Source organism: Musca autumnalis, unplaced genomic scaffold (assembly GCF_047663935.1).
Source record: "Musca autumnalis isolate F117 unplaced genomic scaffold, ASM4766393v1 scaffold_1, whole genome shotgun sequence".
Classification (NCBI taxonomy): domain Eukaryota; kingdom Metazoa; phylum Arthropoda; class Insecta; order Diptera; family Muscidae; genus Musca; species Musca autumnalis.
In genome coordinates, this window is record NW_027411644.1 from 60,526,025 (window position 1) to 60,544,384 (window position 18,360).

Sequence of the window (18,360 nt, forward strand, 5' to 3'; positions counted from 1 at the left end):
TTCATGATTTTATTCTACAATGGAACTCGATCTAGAAACGCATAATTTCATGAATTTTCAATGCAACCACTCTACTGTGGACCAGGACATAGATCGAGTTCCCCACTACAACAATTTCATAAAATTACTTTAATATGGAACTCGATCTAAGAACGCATAATTTCATTAAATTATTTCATTGAAATTGAGGGATAGTCTGGGCCGGGACCAAAGGAATTGACAGTTGAAATCGAGTGGATTTCGTAAATGTGCACTCAGCATTAAAGTGAAAAGTGTTAAAATAAAAATCGAAATAAAATATGGATAGTATCGATAGTACTATCGATATTTTGCAAGCTTTACTGAAACGAATTCCGTCCAAACATACGAGTTAGTGGGATCCAAAAAGCATTATTTTGATGAATTCATATTTTGTATAAAATCTGTATTGTTTTTAGAATTCTTTTACTATGTTTACATTTACGAAATCCACTCGATTTCAACTGTCAATTCCTTTGCGTATACGTCAAATGAAAACTCATCTGAAATCGATTTGATTTCATTTAACGTTTGAGCAATGGAATTGACAGTTGAAATCGAGTGGATTTCGTAAATGTAATCATAGTATTTGTGTCATCATCGTGCGCTCCCGGAAGACAGAAAGGGACAAATCGACTTCAAATTGTCTGAACATACTTGAGGTCCAAACCATTACATCGATAAAACACGATATTTATGGTATCAAAGTGATAGCCCAAAGGCTGAGGATTGGATTTCATTTGACGTTTAACCAATGGAATTGACAGTTGAAATCGAGTGGATTTCGTAAATGTAAACCAAGCATTAAGATACCCATATTTTCACTTTCTCTTTAAATCATTCCTTTCTTAGTTTGAACTATACTTTTCTAAAAGTGGCAGAATTTTTAAATTTCATGTTATTTTCTTCGTTTGAATTTGAATGATGTAAAGGTACGAATATATAAAAAAAACAACTCGAAAATAAAATTTCATTGCAAATTAATTTTTGGATTTGTTTTTGTTGATCACACAAAAAAACAACAAACATTTTTTTTGGGACTTGTTTGGTAGCTTTAGTTGCTCTAAGTAACTGCGAGCTGCTGATTTGGTATGTCTTTGTCTAACACCACATTATTCGGGTGGCTAAATGACAACAACAACATAAAGACAGACATAAAAAAGTAGACAAAATAATGCTGCAACAATTACTGGAATCTAGCTATGCATTTGGTTATTGTTGTAGTTGTTGTTAAAGGTTGTTAAATTTATTATTGCAAAACACAAAATTTGTTGGGTCTTGTTTAAATATTTATTACATTAAAAATTCAAATCGGAAACTTTTTATTAATTTCTCGTTTTTATTAATTTTGTTGTTGGAAATTCCGTTAATTTTTTTACTAATATTTATTTGTAACACAAAAATTTAACACCATTTACATTTCGTACAAAATTTATGTAAAGTAACTTTTAAAGGTTTGCAAAATTTCCATTAGAGGAATTCAAAATTGTAAATATTTTTTAAAGCTTCTTAGTTTTATGGTTATTTTACGGATTTATCTTTTGTTTATTTAAAACACTTTATTACTTATGTATATATATTTTATTTTTGTTTTACTATTTATTTATGTGGATTTAAAATATTTTTTTATTTAATTTTTATGTGCGAGTATTGGTTTTTTAATTTTGTTTAATAATTGATTTTTATATTTTTTTGTTTTCCTTATAATTATTTTTTCTGTTTTATTTTTTATTAAATGCTTTTTTGTTTATAAAACGCGCGTTTAATGCCGTGATTTTTCCTAGCTGAACATCTTCGCGCCACGATAGTTGAATTTCGACTAACTCGTATTCGATATTTTTTGGCTTAAAGCTCTGCTTGGTGACTTTTGGCGACTCTTTACACTCTCGCTGGTCGCGTCGCTGCCAGTCTATCCGGGGAGGAGGACAGGGCTTGTGTGTTGGCCAATAGCATGATTGTTTTTGTTATTATTGTTGATTTTAATTTTAATCCGTGTTTTTTTGTAAAATCCAACAACAACAACAAGAAATTAACAATTCGATTTATTGTCAAGTCTTTCTGCCTCTGTTTTTAATTTTTGTTTCTCCGGTTCGAAATTCGTTTAAATGTCGTTTGGGTATTGTTTTGTTTATTGTTACTATTTTGTTATTGTTCTTTTAGATTTTATATTTCCCATTGCAATTGTTGCAGCTATCGCCGTTGTTGTTGCTGTTGTTTATGCATGCAGTTTGTTTCTAAGCCCGGTTTGTTTCAAGCCGACTGTAGTTGGCTTTAGTTCGGCTTTAGTTTTCTCTCTTCATATGCAACATGATTTGTACACTCATGAAAATAATGTCATTTGGAAGCCCATAAGGTAAGGAACAAATTTCTAATGGAAGACAATGAGGCCTTCTTTTAGATGACCATTGGGTCATAGAAGAACATGGGGTCTTCATATAATAAACCCTGAGGTCTTCTCACAGGAGACAATGAGGTCTTGTAATAGGAGGTCGTCTCACAGAAGACAATGAAGTCTTTTAATGGAATGTCATGAGGTCTTCTCACCAGGACAATCAATCAATCAATCTTCTTATAGTTTGCCAAGAGGTCTTCTTATAGGAGACCATTAGGTCTTCTTACAGCAAAACATAGGGTCTACCCATAGATGATCTAGGGTCTTCTCAATGAAGACCTAGAGTCCTTCCATAGAATACCCTACAGAAGACTAGTACATTTTCTTTTTACAAAACCATGAGGTATTCTTAAAGAAGACCGTAATAGCCCATTTAGATATGACTTCATTAGCCGGATTTGGCTAGCACATTATCAGGTTTGAGTGGATTTGTTTTAAATCTGGCATAAATCCTCATATACAACTTTTGCAACATGTTGCTAGAATATACAAAAAGTAGCAAGCTGTCACAAGAAACAAGGTAGATGCATCCGTGAATTGCTACAACAAAAATAATTTAAAATGTAAAAATTTGTAAACAAGACGAAAAAATTAAATTTGCGTTGATATACAACGTTGATTTTAATCAACCAGACTAATATTTACGATGACTAAACGATAAAATAATTCTTTATTTCCTCATTAGTTAGCATTAGTAGCATAATGTACTGACATTTTCAGTATTAAACAATAAATTTGTAATTTGAAGTATGTTTTTTGAGACGAATTCAATTTACAAAAAATTCTATTGACGTTTAAAATTCGATCAGATGGGCTGATGCATCTACCTTGGTAATTGTGCTATGAACAAAAATCAGCTGACTGCCATTTAAATCCTCCAAAATGTATATCTAAATGCAATGAGATTTGTACTGGATTTATTAAATCCAGTCGAGGTTTTATGGCTAGTCTAAATGAGCTATAAGTTTTTTTCACACAAGTTCAGGAGGTTTTTTTCAGATGACCATAGGGTCTCCCCATAGAATACCTCAGGATCTCCTTAGAAGACCTTTTGGTCTTTTCATTGAAGACCTTTTGATCTTTTCACAGAATACCTTAGGGTCTATTCGATAACAGGTTACTAATAATTAGCTAAGCAAAAAATTTGTTTGTAAAAAAAAACAATTGTTTAAAAATCGAATTAGAACAATATAACATCCATTTTTTATTTGTAATTTTAATTTAGTTGGTTGTAATTCACCGGCAGTCACATTGTTCTGTTCGGTTTTGAATTTGTATTCATTTTAATTGTTTTTTTGTTAATTTTTATAATGAAAACGTAAAAAAAAGTCTTGATGGGGTTTTTGTGTGTGCGACAATGCAGTTTTTAAGTGAATTCCACAATTAATTGCAAATGTTTGTGAGAAATTGTTTACTTTCTGTACGTATTGAAATTGATATAGATTTTTGAAATATTTGGAAATTATTTGTAATTATAAATCAAATAGGAATATTAAATTAAAAATTGAAAATGTTGATAATAAAGTGATGTGTTTTTGTCAACCAGAGGTAGGTAATTTTTGATGAAAGAAATATTAAAAAAAAATCCACGTTGATAGGAAATATTTTAGAAGCAACCCGCTTTGATGATAAAATTAAAAAAAAAATCACGTTGATGAAAAAATATTTTTAAAAAAATCCACGTTATTAAAAAAATACTTTTTAAAAAATCCGCGTTGATGAAAAAATATTTTTTAAAAAAATCCAAGACGATGAAAAACTTTTTTTTAAAAATCCGCGTTGATGAAAAAATATTTTTGAAAAAATCCAAGATGATGGAAAAATATTTTTAAAAAATCCACGTTGATAAAAAAATACTTTTTAAGAAATCCACATTGATGACAGAAATATTGTTAAAAAATACACGTCGATAAAAAAATATTTTTAAAAAATCCAAGATGATGAAAAAATATTTTTTAAAAAATGCAATTTGCTGAAAAAATATTTTTAAAAAAATCCACGTTAATGAAAAACAAGTGAGCCAAGGCTATAGTCGGGTCAGGCCGACTATGTGATACCCTACACCACTACCCCTGTTCATAAGCTTTTGACTAATAAAATTCAAAATATTAAAATTGGGATAGCTTAGCGCCTTTGTACAACCCAAATAAAAAATTGAAAAGTGGAAAAAGGAATGCATTACCGACTATTGCGATATCTCTGTTGTTTGACCACCTACGCCTACGTAACATCATTGCAAAGGTGATATTTTCTATTTTCATTAGCAAGTTTTGCTTTTGATATACCCCTTTTAGAAGCTGAGATATTCGCTTAGGAAAAAAACGGTGTCTTTTTCTCCAAATAAGTTTTTTGCCCATTACGACCCCTAAATATTATCCGACCATCACCAAAATCAATAGGTTTCTTTATCTGTGTGAACCCCATTAACCCTCAAAATTTCGTGACGATCCGATCAAAATTGCGACCTGTAACGTGATTTCCAAAAAAGTGGAAAAATGGGATGTATTACCGACTATTGCGATATCTCCGTTATTTGGTCACCTGCGCCGACCTAGTTTACATCATTGTAAAGATGGGGTCTTCTACTTTCATAGCCAGGCTTTGCTTTTGGAAAGTCCCCAACCAAAGCTGTGATGTTCGTCATTATAATTAAAATCGCAAAAATTAAAATTTGGGTTTTATGTGCGACTATTGTGATATCTTCGTTGTTTGATCACCTACGAGAACCTACTTTACATCATTAGAAAGGTGATATTTTCTACTTTTATTGTCTGGTTTTTCTTTTGGTATACCCCGTATAGAAGCTGAGATATTCGCTTTGGAAAAAAACTTTGTATTTTTATCCGCATAAGTTTTTTGCCCATTCCGACCCCTAAATATTATCCGACCATCACCAAAATCAATAGGCTTCTTCCCCTCCGGGACCCCCATCAACATCCAAAATTTCGTGACGATCCGATCAAAATTGCGACCTGTAGCGTGATTACAAGGTTTAGATGGACAGACGGACAGACGGACGGACGGACGGACTGACGGACGGACACACATAGCCAGATCGACTCAGCTCGTCGAGACATTCATTTTGGTATATATAAGTATGGGTCTACGACCATTATTTCGATGCGTTACAAACTTTTTGGCCAAAACCAACTTATAATACCCTCCCCACATGGTGGTGTAGGGTATAAATATTTTTTAAAAATTCCAAGTTGATGAAAAAATATTTTTTAAAAAAATCCACGTTATTAAAAAAATAATTTTTAAAAAATCCACATTGATGAAAATTTTTTTTTAAGTCTAAGTTGAATAAAAACATTTTTTTAAAAATCCACTTTGATGAAAACAATATTTTAAAAAAATCCACCTTGATGAAAAATATTTTTAAAAAATCCAATTTGATGAAAAAACATTTCTTAAAAAATCCAAGTCGATGAATAAAAATATTTTTTTAAAAATGATGAAAAAAATATTTTTAAAAAATCCGCGTTGATGAAAAAATTCTTTTTAAAAAATCCACTTTGATAAAAAAATAGTTTTTAAAAAAATCCACGTTGATGAAAAAAATATTTCTCAAAAATCCGCGTTGATGATAACGTATTATTAAGAAATCAGCGTTGATGCAAAAATATTTTTAAAAAATCCACTTTGATGAAAAATGCTTTTTAAAAAATCCAAGTTGATAAAAAATATTTTTTAAAAAATCCACGTTGATGAAAAAATATTTTTAAAAAATCCACGTTGATGAAAAAATATGTTTTAAAAAATACCTGTTTTTAAAAATAATCAACATTGATGAAAAAATATTTTTTAAAAAAAATCCACATTGATGAAAAAATATTTTTTAAAGAACACCATGATAATTTTTGTTCTAAAAATATTTTAAAAAATCCAAGTTGAGGAAAATATATTTTTTTAAAAAATTTACGTTGATAAAAAATATATTTTTTAAAACATCCACGTTGATGAAAAATATTTTTAAAAAAATCCAAGCGGTTGAAAAAATATTTTTAAAAAAATCCAAGCGGATGAAAAAATGTTTTTTAAAAAGCCCCACGTTGATGCCAATATTTTTTAAAAAATCCACGTTGGTGAAAAAGTATTTTTTAAAAATCCACATTGATGAAAAAATATTTTTTTAAAAAATCCACGTTAATCAAAAAATATTCTTTTAAAAAATGCACATTGATGAGAAAGTATTTTTTAAAAAAACACCATGATAATTTCTTGTTTTAAAAATCCACATTGATGAAAAAATATTTTAAAAAATTCATGAGGAAAATATGTTTTTTAAAAATTCACTTTGATGGAAAAATATTTTTAAAAAGATTTTGAAAAATCCACGTCGATGAAAAAATATTTTTAAAAAATCAATGTTGATAAAAAGTATTTTAAAAAATCCAGGTTGATTAAAAATATTTTTTTAAACATCCACGATGATGAAAAATATTTTACATCTTTGTGTTTATTTCAGCTTTAGTCCATATTTTGTTGTATTCAAGTATTTGAATAACAACAAAATGTTTTACAGTGGATATGAAATTGATTAGTTGCGGGCGGAGGGTCGGGAATACTATAGTTTCAGTTGTCACCAAACAACTTCATCAGTTCCCTTTTCCGCCGACTCTGTATCGATAAACAGGTCAATAAGCCCATCCAGCAAATTAAACAAAATGAGAAATTTGCTATATGGCCCTAAAACTGATTACCCTACAATTTGAGTCGAACTAAAGAATTTTATATCCACCACTGTTTTTATGTCGTCTTTGCATTGCAAAGAATACGAACATAGTGTGTTGCTTCAATAAGCGGGGGTAAAACAACGAGAAAGTTGTTGTTTTTGCATTACGCATTGATCAACAAGGCCGTGCTGATGCCTATTATTGTTGTTGGCGTTTTTTATTGTTGGACTGCAGAATTTTACATCTTTGTGTTTATTTCAGCTTTAGCCAACAACAATAATAGGCATCAGCACGGCCTTGTTGATCAATGCGTAATGCAAAAACAACAACTTTCTCGTTGTTTTACCCCCGCTTATTGAAGCAACACACTATGTTCGTATTCTTTGCAATGCAAAGACGACATAAAAACAGTGGTGGATATAAAATTCTTTAGTTCGACTCAAATTGTAGGGTAATCAGTTTTAGGGCCATATAGCAAATTTCTCATTTTGTTTAATTTGCTGGATGGGCTTATTGACCTGTTTATCGATACAGAGTCGGCGGAAAAGGGAACTGATGAAGTTGTTTGGTGACAACTGAAACTATAGTATTCCCGACCCTCCGCCCGCAACTAATCAATTTCATATCCACTGTAAAACATTTTGTTGTTATTCAAATACTTGAATACAACAAAATATGGACTAAAGCTGAAATAAACACAAAGATGTAAAATTCTGCAGTCCAACAATAAAAAAAAAACGCCAACAAAAATATTTTTATAAAATCCACCTTGAAGAAAAATATTTTTAAAAAATCCACTTTGATGATAAAATGTTTTTAAAAAATCCAATTTGATGCATAAAATATTTTTCAAAAATCTAAGTCGATGAAAAAAGTTTTTTAAAAAGACCGAGTTGATGAAAAAAATATTTTTAAAAAATTATATTATTTAAAAAATCCAAGTTGATGAAAAAATATTTTTAAAAATCCACGTGATGAAAAATATTTTTATAAAATCCGCGTTGATGAAGAAATATTGTTTAAAAAATCCGCGTTGATGAAAAAATATTTTTTTAAGAAATACACATCGATGAAAAAATATTTTTTTTTAAAATCCAAGTTATGGAAAAAAAATATTTTTTAAAAAATCTGCGTGGATAAAAGTATATTTTTTAAAAAATCCGCGTGGATAAAAAAATATATTTTTAAGAAATCTATATACGTTGATTGAAAAATATTTTTTTAAAAAATCAACGTTGACGAAAAAGTATTTTTAAAAAATCCACTTTGATGAAAAGTATTTTTAAAAAATCCACTTTGATGAAAAGTATTTTTAAAAAATCCACTTTGATTAAAAAATATTTTTAAAAAATCCTCTTTGATGAAATTTTTTTTTTTTAGAAAATCCACGTCGATTAAAAAATATTATTTAAAAATCCACGTTGATAAAAAAATATTGTTTAAAGAGCGTGTTGATAAAAAATACTTTTTTTTTAAACATTGATGAAAAAATAACATGCTGATAACAAAAAAAAATTAAAAAATTTAAAACACATTGATGAAAAAATATTTTTAAAAATCCACCTTGATGAACAATATTTTTAAAAATCCACGTTGATGAAAAATTTTTTTAAAAAGGCCACTATGATCAAAAAATATTTTTTAAAAAATCCAAGTTGATGAAAAACTATTTTTAAAAATCCACGTGGATGAACAATATTTTTAAAAAATCCGCGTTGATGAAAAAATTCTTTTTAAAAAATCCACTTTGATAAAAAAATAGTTTTTAAAAAAATCCACGTTGATGAAAAAAATATTTCTCAAAAATCCGCGTTGATGATAACGTATTATTAAGAAATCAGCGTTGATGCAAAAATATTTTTAAAAAATCCACTTTGATGAAAAATGCTTTTTAAAAAATCCAAGTTGATAAAAAATATTTTTTAAAAAATCCACGTTGATGAAAAAATATTTTTAAAAAATCCACGTTGATGAAAAAATATGTTTTAAAAAATACCTTTTTTTAAAAATAATCAACATTGATGAAAAAATATTTTTTAAAAAAAATCCACATTGATGAAAAAATATTTTTTAAAGAACACCATGATAATTTTTGTTCTAAAAATATTTTAAAAAATCCAAGTTGAGGAAAATTTATTTTTTTAAAAAATTTACGTTGATAAAAAATATATTTTTTAAAACATCCACGTTGATGAAAAATATTTTTAAAAAAATCCAAGCGGTTGAAAAAATATTTTTAAAAAAATCCAAGCGGATGAAAAAATGTTTTTTAAAAAACCCCACGTTGATGCCAATATTTTTTAAAAAATCCACGTTGGTGAAAAAGTATTTTTTAAAAATCCACATTGATGAAAAAATATTTTTTTAAAAAATCCACGTTAATCAAAAAATATTCTTTTAAAAAATGCACATTGATGAGAAAGTATTTTTTAAAAAAACACCATGATAATTTCTTGTTTTAAAAATCCACATTGATGAAAAAATATTCTAAAAAATTCATGAGGAAAATATGTTTTTTAAAAATTCACTTTGATGGAAAAATATTTTTAAAAATCCACGTCGATGAAAAAATATTTTTAAAAAATCAATGTTGATAAAAAGTATTTTAAAAAATCCAGGTTGATTAAAAATATTTTTTTAAACATCCATGATGATGAAAAATATTTTTATAAAATCCACCTTGAAGAAAAATGTTTTTAAAAAATCCAATTTGATGCATAAAATATTTTTCAAAAATCTAAGTCGATGAAAAAAGTTTTTTAAAAAGACCGAGTTGATGAAAAAAATATTTTTAAAAAATTATATTATTTAAAAAATCCAAGTTGATGAAAAAATATTTTTAAAAATCCACGTGATGAAAAATATTTTTATAAAATCCGCGTTGATGAAGAAATATTGTTTAAAAAATCCGCGTTGATGAAAAAATATTTTTTTAAGAAATACACATCGATGAAAAAATATTTTTTTTTAAAATCCAAGTTATGGAAAAAAAATATTTTTTAAAAAATCTGCGTGGATAAAAGTATATTTTTTAAAAAATCCGCGTGGATAAAAAAATATATTTTTAAGAAATCTATATACGTTGATTGAAAAATATTTTTTTAAAAAATCAACGTTGACGAAAAAGTATTTTTAAAAAATCCACTTTGATGAAAAGTATTTTTAAAAAATCCACTTTGATTAAAAAATATTTTTAAAAAATCCTCTTTGATGAAATTTTTTTTTTTTAGAAAATCCACGTCGATTAAAAAATATTATTTAAAAATCCACGTTGATAAAAAAATATTGTTTAAAGAGCGTGTTGATAAAAAATACTTTTTTTTTAAACATTGATGAAAAAATAACATGCTGATAACAAAAAAAAATTAAAAAATTTAAAACACATTGATGAACAAATATTTTTAAAAATCCACCTTGATGAACAATATTTTTAAAAATCCACGTTGATGAAAAATTTTTTTAAAAAGGCCACTATGATCAAAAAATATTTTTTAAAAAATCCAAGTTGATGAAAAACTATTTTTAAAAATCCACGTGGATGAACAATATTTTTAAAAATCCACGTTGATGAAAAAATTTTTTAAAAAGTCCACTATGATCAAAAAATATTTTTTAAAAAATCCAAGTTGATGAAAAACTATTTTTTAAAAAATCCACGTTGATAAAAAAATATTTTTAAAAAATTCACTTTGATGGAATTTTTTTTTTTAAAAATCCAAAAATGAAAAAGATTTTGAAAAATCCCCGTTGATGAAAAATATTTTTAAAAATCCCCGTTGATGAAAAATATTTTTAAAAATCCACGTTGATGAAAAAATATTTCTTAAAAAACACCATGATAATTTTTTTCTTTTTTTTTTTTAAAAATCCACATTGATGAAAAAATATTTTTTAAATATCTACAATGATGGAAAAATATTTTTTAAAAAATTTACGTTGATAAAAAAATATTTTTTAAAACATCCACGTTGATAAAATATATTATTAAAAAATACAAATATTTTTAAAAAATCCAATTTGCTGAAAAAATTATTTTTAAAAAAATCCACTTTGATGAAACAAATATTTTTAAAAAATCCAATTTGATGAAAATTTTTTTTTTTTAAATCCGCGTAGACGAAAAACTATTATTAAGAAATCCACGTTAAAAAATCCACTTTTATGAAAAAATATTTTAAAAAAAAATCCACGTTTATGAAAAAATATTTTAAAAAAAAATCCACGTTTATGAAAAAATATTTTTAAAAAAATCCACGTTTATGAAAAAATATTTTTAAAAAAATTCACGTTTATGAAAAAATATTTTTAAAAAAATCCACATTGATGAAAAAATATTGTATAACGAACGTGTTGATAAAAATTATCTGTTTAACACGTTGATAACTTTTTTTTTAAAACGCGTTGATAAAAAATATTTTTTTAACACATTGGAGAAAAAAATTTTTATACACGTCGATGAAAAAACATTTTTAAAAAGTCCACGTTGATTAAAAATAGTGTTTATCGTCCAAAATTCCACATTGATTTCAAGTGTCAATTGCCTGACTCTGGAGCGTATGATTGATAACGCCATGTTTACATTTTACGAAAAATCCTGATTTCAATTGTTAATTGAATTGTCAAATAAAATACGTGTTTTCCTAAAACTGTGTCGCTCCAGTGCACTATAGGTAATTTGGACAGGTTTTTAGGCAAAAAGTCGATTTTTGCACTTTTAATAATGTGAGTTTTCTAATTTGATTCGAAGAAAGAAGATGTCAATTTGTGCAATTTGTTTTCAAAAATATTCAAAACTCGAGGTATAATTCGAAGTTAAAATCAAAATTCCGAAGACAACATAAAAAATGTTAAAAAAGATTAAAACTCAGAGCAGAATTTAAACGCAATTTGTAAGAGTTTGGTAATAATCAAATACAAAGATACGATATTCAGTGGAATGGTGGCGGAGTGTACTTTCTGTTTTAAGAAATAATTTTCATTAAAATGTTTGTTACAGCAGTAGAAATCGTCATATAGGATACAACCTAATACCCCGTTTATATATAACCGGATTTAACAAACCGACTGGGTTTTAAATGTCAATTCCATTGCTTATATTTCAAACAAATCCTCATAAAGAAGGTTAACCCTGCAAAAAGCTCTAATATAAACAGCATATAAGAATTATTTTTTTACAAAATTATAGTTTTATATTATAGACTTTTACAAAATTGTCCAACTTTGTCCGAAATTCTGCTACCGGGAATATTTTCAGCAAAGAGTTCTGAATCAACTACATAATTACCAAGGTGCGATTTTTTTGCGTTTTTTTGAGTTATATCACTTTTTTGAAGGTGCCCTCCTTGCAGAAAAATATATTTTTGTTTTAATTTTTTGTTTGGTGAAGGAAATATTAAATACAAAAAAACATCCGATTTGAACTAAAAAGACTTTTCCTTTAAAGAAATATTCACCTTGTGTTCTAAAAATATACAGACGTTAATACTACAACAAATACAACTCGAACAACAACCACAAAGGAATTTGTTTTTGTTTGTAACGTTACTGTCAGTTGTATTTGTAAACAAAACAAGGAAATGTCTATAAATTATTGGAATTTAAAAAATTAATAATTTTTCACATTTGGTTGAATATTTTGGAAAACATGAATGAAAATTCGTTACATTTTCAATTTTTATGTTTCCACATCATTCCACTAAATGCATAAATTCTCGCAGAAAGTAGAATTCTTGCAGAAAAGTTTGGGGTCGCTGGAAATTCATAGAAAAAGGAGAAGCTGTTTCAATGTTTTGTTTTAGAAATCAAAGAAGCACATGTTTATTAGGGCTTTATTTTTTTTAAATTTTAACAAAATACCTCACATATTAACAAACGTTGTATCGCCTCTACAAACGGGGATTTACTGCGCGGCTTATCGTTCGAACTTGGAGGAGGTTACATATCATTGATATGAAGAAGTCTTTCTGGGAAATGGTTTTTTCCGAATGATATATTTTTTTCTTAAAAATGTACATCGAAATAGAAATAAATGTATAAAATGTCATATGAAATTTGACACTAACTTTACAACCCAGTTTAGTCAGCTGTGTATTGCTGCTACCTTTTCTTATTGTACCATGTGTTGTGGTCAACATTCTTGTTAATTATAGCCGTAATATGTTCTAACTATGTTTATAAAAATCTTCTCATTTAACTGATATTATTTTTCATAATTAATGTAAAAAAATAACATAAAATAAACTTTCTTTTTATCATAATTTTTTTTGTTTTTTTTTTTCATTCCATTCAATAGTTATTTAAAAAACAAATCATATAGTTACTTTAGCCGCACCCTGTATTATAGACTTTTGCAGGGTTAACCTTCTTTATGGGGATTTATTTGAAATATAAGCAATGGAATTGACATTTGAAACCCAGTGGGTTTGTTAAATCTGGTTATATATAAACGCACTATAATTGTCAAATAAAACATGTGTTTCATAAGACAGGCTTGCCCCTGCTTCCCGCAGTTTGCTATAACGACATTTTTTTGGACATTTCTTTTATCAATCTATCACATTTTTGAGGTTATGATCTCCTTTCAAACATAACCTAAAGAAAAAATGTGAGATTATGGCACAAAAGTTAACTTATTTATTAACAATAATTAAATAATACATTTCAAAATCTATAAATCAATTAGAAATAGTTTATTTAATTAACAAGAAATAAGATATTTACAATAAATAAACAATTAAAAATCATTTAACCATATAAAGAGTTAAGGTGTCATTTAGACGCTGTGCTTTGTTGTTGGCTTCGTGTTCTAGAGCGAGCACACAGTGACACACACAGCAATGGATCAACATTAGAAAGTATTACACAAAATAGTAAATTTTCCGGTATGCTGGGCTACGGACAGCAGCAGCAGAAAATCGTGGTTATTTAATCTGGTATTCATAAAATCGGCAAACAAATGGTCTGTCCGTCTATCTGTCACTCGTATTGAATTGCAAAAACAAAAAACTAAAACAAGCCATGAAAAAAGCAGCAAATGCTAGTAAATGTCAACATGACGTGAACTTGCCATTATTTAATCTTATATAAACAAATATAAGATTTATTATTATACACACACACACAAAGACAGTGGGACCTTGAGATAATCAACAAATTGCAGTTTATCTAAGGACAAAGTGATTCTCCAAGCATGAAATGAGCAATGAGCAAATTGTTGCTCTTCTTAAGGCAAACTTAATTTGCGAACATATTCCGTTTATCTTGGTCCATCGCCACTTTGTGGTTCGGTTACCATGTGCTGCTGCTGGTTCGGTAAATTGTTGCAAACACCACAGACACTCTCGTGAATCCATAAACATTAGATCTTGACATAAAGCTCTGGCATAGTTTGTAACAAATGCCGCCATGCTGGAGAAACAATAGACAATGTGGCTGGATGAGACGACAGACACCATCAACCGACCAACCAACAACGAACCACCTGTTTTCAATGTAAATTTCTATATCTGTTTGTAACCACTTTTGGTGGTTATAGATAGACAGATCCATTTGTTAGATTCTGTACTTGAAACCACCAATAACCACAATTGGGGGATTTAAGTGACAGAAGCTATCAGCACATCATTAGTCAGGCAGACACTGGTTATGAAAAGTATGAGCATTATTTAAACCGAAAAGACTTCTATAAGAAGATCTAATGGATTTCAATAAGAAGTCCTAATGGATTTTTTTTCAGAAAACCCAATGGACTTCTAGAAGAAGACCAGATGGACTTCTTTAAGAGGACTAAATTGACATCTATAAGAAGAATAAATGGACTTCTATAGGAAGACCTAATGAATCTAAAAAAACAGTCCCCCTATTCTGTAACTTTTTAACAACTTTACTCATTGTTTAATTTACAACAATTTAATTTGTTTGTTTTGTAGTTGTTACAAAAACAAAAGAAATTTTAACAACTTTTCAATCTATAAAAGTTACAGAATAGGCCTACAGGGCTGAATTCTGTTTCTATGAAAATTTGAAATGAAAACTCTTATATAAAGGAGAAAACTGTCAAATGAAAAAAAAATTATAAAGGAAACATTTTTCATTTCAAATTTTCATAGAACACGAATCCAGCCCCAGGACCAATTAAAATGTGCTCGGTTTGTCGCATCCGTCTCCACCACTTATATTTTCAGGAATTCATTTATTTAATAATAGTTATGCCTTAAATATACGAATACAAAATTGATATTATAAAAATACTTGTTTGCTGGTGCCGGTCGCAAAAGGAAGAGAGCGAGGATTATGACGTGTCAACAAACGTTAATCAATTAATTTTGAGGGTTGCCATCCTTCAATATATTACAGTTTCTCCCCCATTAGATAGTCCTCTAACCTCGATGGAAGATTTCTCCGTCGCTGTGGTCGACCCGATGCTGTTGTCGCTCATTCAGGTTCTGGTGTAGATACTTCTTTGTTTGTTGAAACAGGTATGACGTCACTAGCTGTAGTATTTGTTTCAACTGCTTCTTCATCATGGTTACCATCCATGTTTGGTGTACTAGCTATTTGCTGTGTTATGGCGGAGTCACGTTGTGTTGTTGTTGGACTAACTCCTCGAGATCGAAACTGGGACTGGATTCTTATTCTATGAAAATTTGAAATGAAAAATATTTCCTTTATAATTTTTTTCATTTGATAGTTTTTTCCTTTATAAAAGTTTTCATTTCACATTTTCATAGAAACAGAATTGAGCCCCTGGTCTACGTGCCTAAATTGTAAATCGCCTCCTACCTCGACTTCGTAATTCCGAGCTCCTGTTGTTCTTACGGTGCCTGGCAACCATTTTTCACCTCTTCCAAAATTCCGTGTCCATACCAAATCTCCTGAATTGGAACTTCTGTTCTATCTTACTGCTTCCACTTTTTCATCCATTTCTAATTTGCCACCAGATTTTATTACTCGGATGTATTTGGTCAAAAATTGTTCTCAACTTCCTTCCCATCAAAATTTCTGCTGGACTTTCTCCTATTGATGGATTTGGAGTTGTACGCAACCGTAGTAGAATATTTGCTAAATTTTTATTGATATTTGTTCCTGGCATTTTCTTCAATAGACATTTTATGGTCTGTACGAACCTTTCAGCTTGGCCGTTTGAAGATGGATGAGTCGGTGCTGTTCGTATGTGTCTGATACCATTAGAAAACAAAAATGATTCAAACTCACCTGACACAAAATTTCGACCGTTATCGGATACAACAGTGTCTGGTATCCTATGTGTTGAAAATACATCTTTCATTAGCGCAATTGTTTTTGTAGAATTCGTCTCACTGATTACTTTAACTTCTACCCATTTGCTATGTGAATCGACAATAATGAGGAAATTTGTTCCCATAAATGGGCCGGCATAAACCATGTGCAATCTTGACCATGGTCTAAATGTTGCTGGCCACGGTTTTGGTTCAGCCGCTGGAGGGTGTTTATTCTGCTGAGAACATTTCTCACAACTTTTCGCCGTCATCTCGATGTCCTTATCGAGTCCTGGCCACCAAAAATAACTCCTGGCTCTAGCTTTCATGGCGGACATGCCCTGGTGTACTTCATGGAACATACGGGAACGGAAAATTTGAGGTATTACCATTCTTGTGCCCCACAGTAAACACTGGTCATTTACACTTAACTCCATTATCCTGGTATTGTATAGCTTGAACTGGTCTGACTTATCTGGTAAATCTGTATCTCTCCGTTGGATATGCCAAAGGACTTTTGATAGAACTGGGTCCTTCCTTGTGCCTTTTGCAATTTCTCGCGATGTTATTAAGAACTGGTATTCGCCTTCTCCACAATAGAAAATTTCAGGAATATTTGGAATAGTTCCACCTACCTCTTTTAATGGTAGTCTGCTTAATGCATCTGCATTCTGGTTTTTCTTCCCTTCTCTATATTTTATGTTGTACTGGTATGCCCCTAGCATCAATGACCATCTCAACATTCTAGGTGACATATGTTCCGATATGAGTTTTATTGGATTAAATAATCCCAACAACGGTTTGTGATCCGTCAAGATCGTAAATTCTCTTCCATTCAAAAACTGGTTAAATTTCTTTATACCGAAGATAATTGCAAGTGCCTCTTTCTCTAACTGGGAATATTTCTTTTCGGCTGAATGAAGAGTTCTGGATCCAAAGGCAATTGGCGCCTCACGCTCATCTGGCATAACGTGAGCTAAGACTGCACCAACTCCGTATGGTGAAGCATCACCACTCAAAATCAACGACAAATCTGTGGAGTAATGAACTAAAAGATTTTCAGATTGAAGGTGTTCCTTTACCTGTTCGAAACTCGCTTTTTGTTCTCTTCCCCACCTGAACTTAACATCTTTTTTCAAAAAACGATACATCGGCTCCAACATGTTTGATTTATTCCGGAAAAAAAGGTTCATAAAATGTAATTAAACCCAAAAATGCTTGAAGCTGCTGTTTGTCGGCTGGTTCAGGTGCTTGTGAAATTGCTCGTATCTTCTCATCCGTCGGCTGCACCCCATCGCGATTTATCTTAAATCCTAAAAAGGATAGTTCTTGAACTGCAAAAACACATTTACTTCTTTTCAATTTTAATCCGGCTTCTTCTATCCGTCGTAGAACAGCTTTTGTTCGGCCCCACATCTCCTCGACCGTCTTACCACCAATCAAAATATCATCGAGATACACTACCACTCCATCTACGTCACTTTACAAGCCTTCCATAATACGTTGAAATATACTGAGTGATGTTGATATACCAAACGGCAATCTGGTTACCTCAAACAATCCACGATGTGTGTTAATGGTAAGTATCCTTGCAGACTCTTTGTCCACCTTCACCTGAGTATACGCTCTGTCCAAATCCAGTCTGGCAAACCATTTACAATTTGCTAGCGTCGCTAGTACTTCGGTGTTGGTGGGCAGCGGATATGTCTCCTACATATCATCTGATTTACTGTACATTTATAATCACCACAGATCCGAATAGTATTATCTGGTTTTATAACTGGAACTATTGGAGTAGACCACTCGCTATACGTCACTGGTCGTAGCACACCATCATCCTCCATCTTTTTGAGTGCTGCTTTTAATCTGGCTTTTAGTGTAAAGGGAACCGGACGGTAACGAAAAAATTTGGCTTACCCTCATTCATCAACACCTTTGTAATCACCAAGTTGATTTTTGAAAACCTCTGCTGGTCGAATAACCAAAGTGAAGACTAGCAAATGATTCTAAGCTTCGTTAAACCAACCCTAGTGAC

The 18,360-nt window shown here is 29.7% G+C and overlaps 1 protein-coding gene across 21 annotated transcripts in view; it reads right to left on the reverse strand.

Moving 5' to 3' along the window:
* Positions 1-18,360, reverse strand: part of LOC141398711 (uncharacterized) — an 85,310-nt gene that overhangs the window by 47,211 nt on the left and 19,739 nt on the right. For 3 of the 21 annotated variants that reach the window (XM_073976441.1, XM_073976398.1, XM_073976416.1), the window contains exon 1: positions 1,585-1,855. The exons of 1 other annotated variant lie outside the window; for it this stretch is intronic. The gene's annotated coding sequence lies outside the window, so the exon portion shown is untranslated. Of the gene's footprint in view, positions 1-1,045; positions 1,138-1,172; positions 1,861-18,360 lie in introns of those variants that run through there. 17 more of the 21 variants (XM_073976432.1, XM_073976372.1, XM_073976364.1 and 14 more) reach the window with 12 other exon arrangements.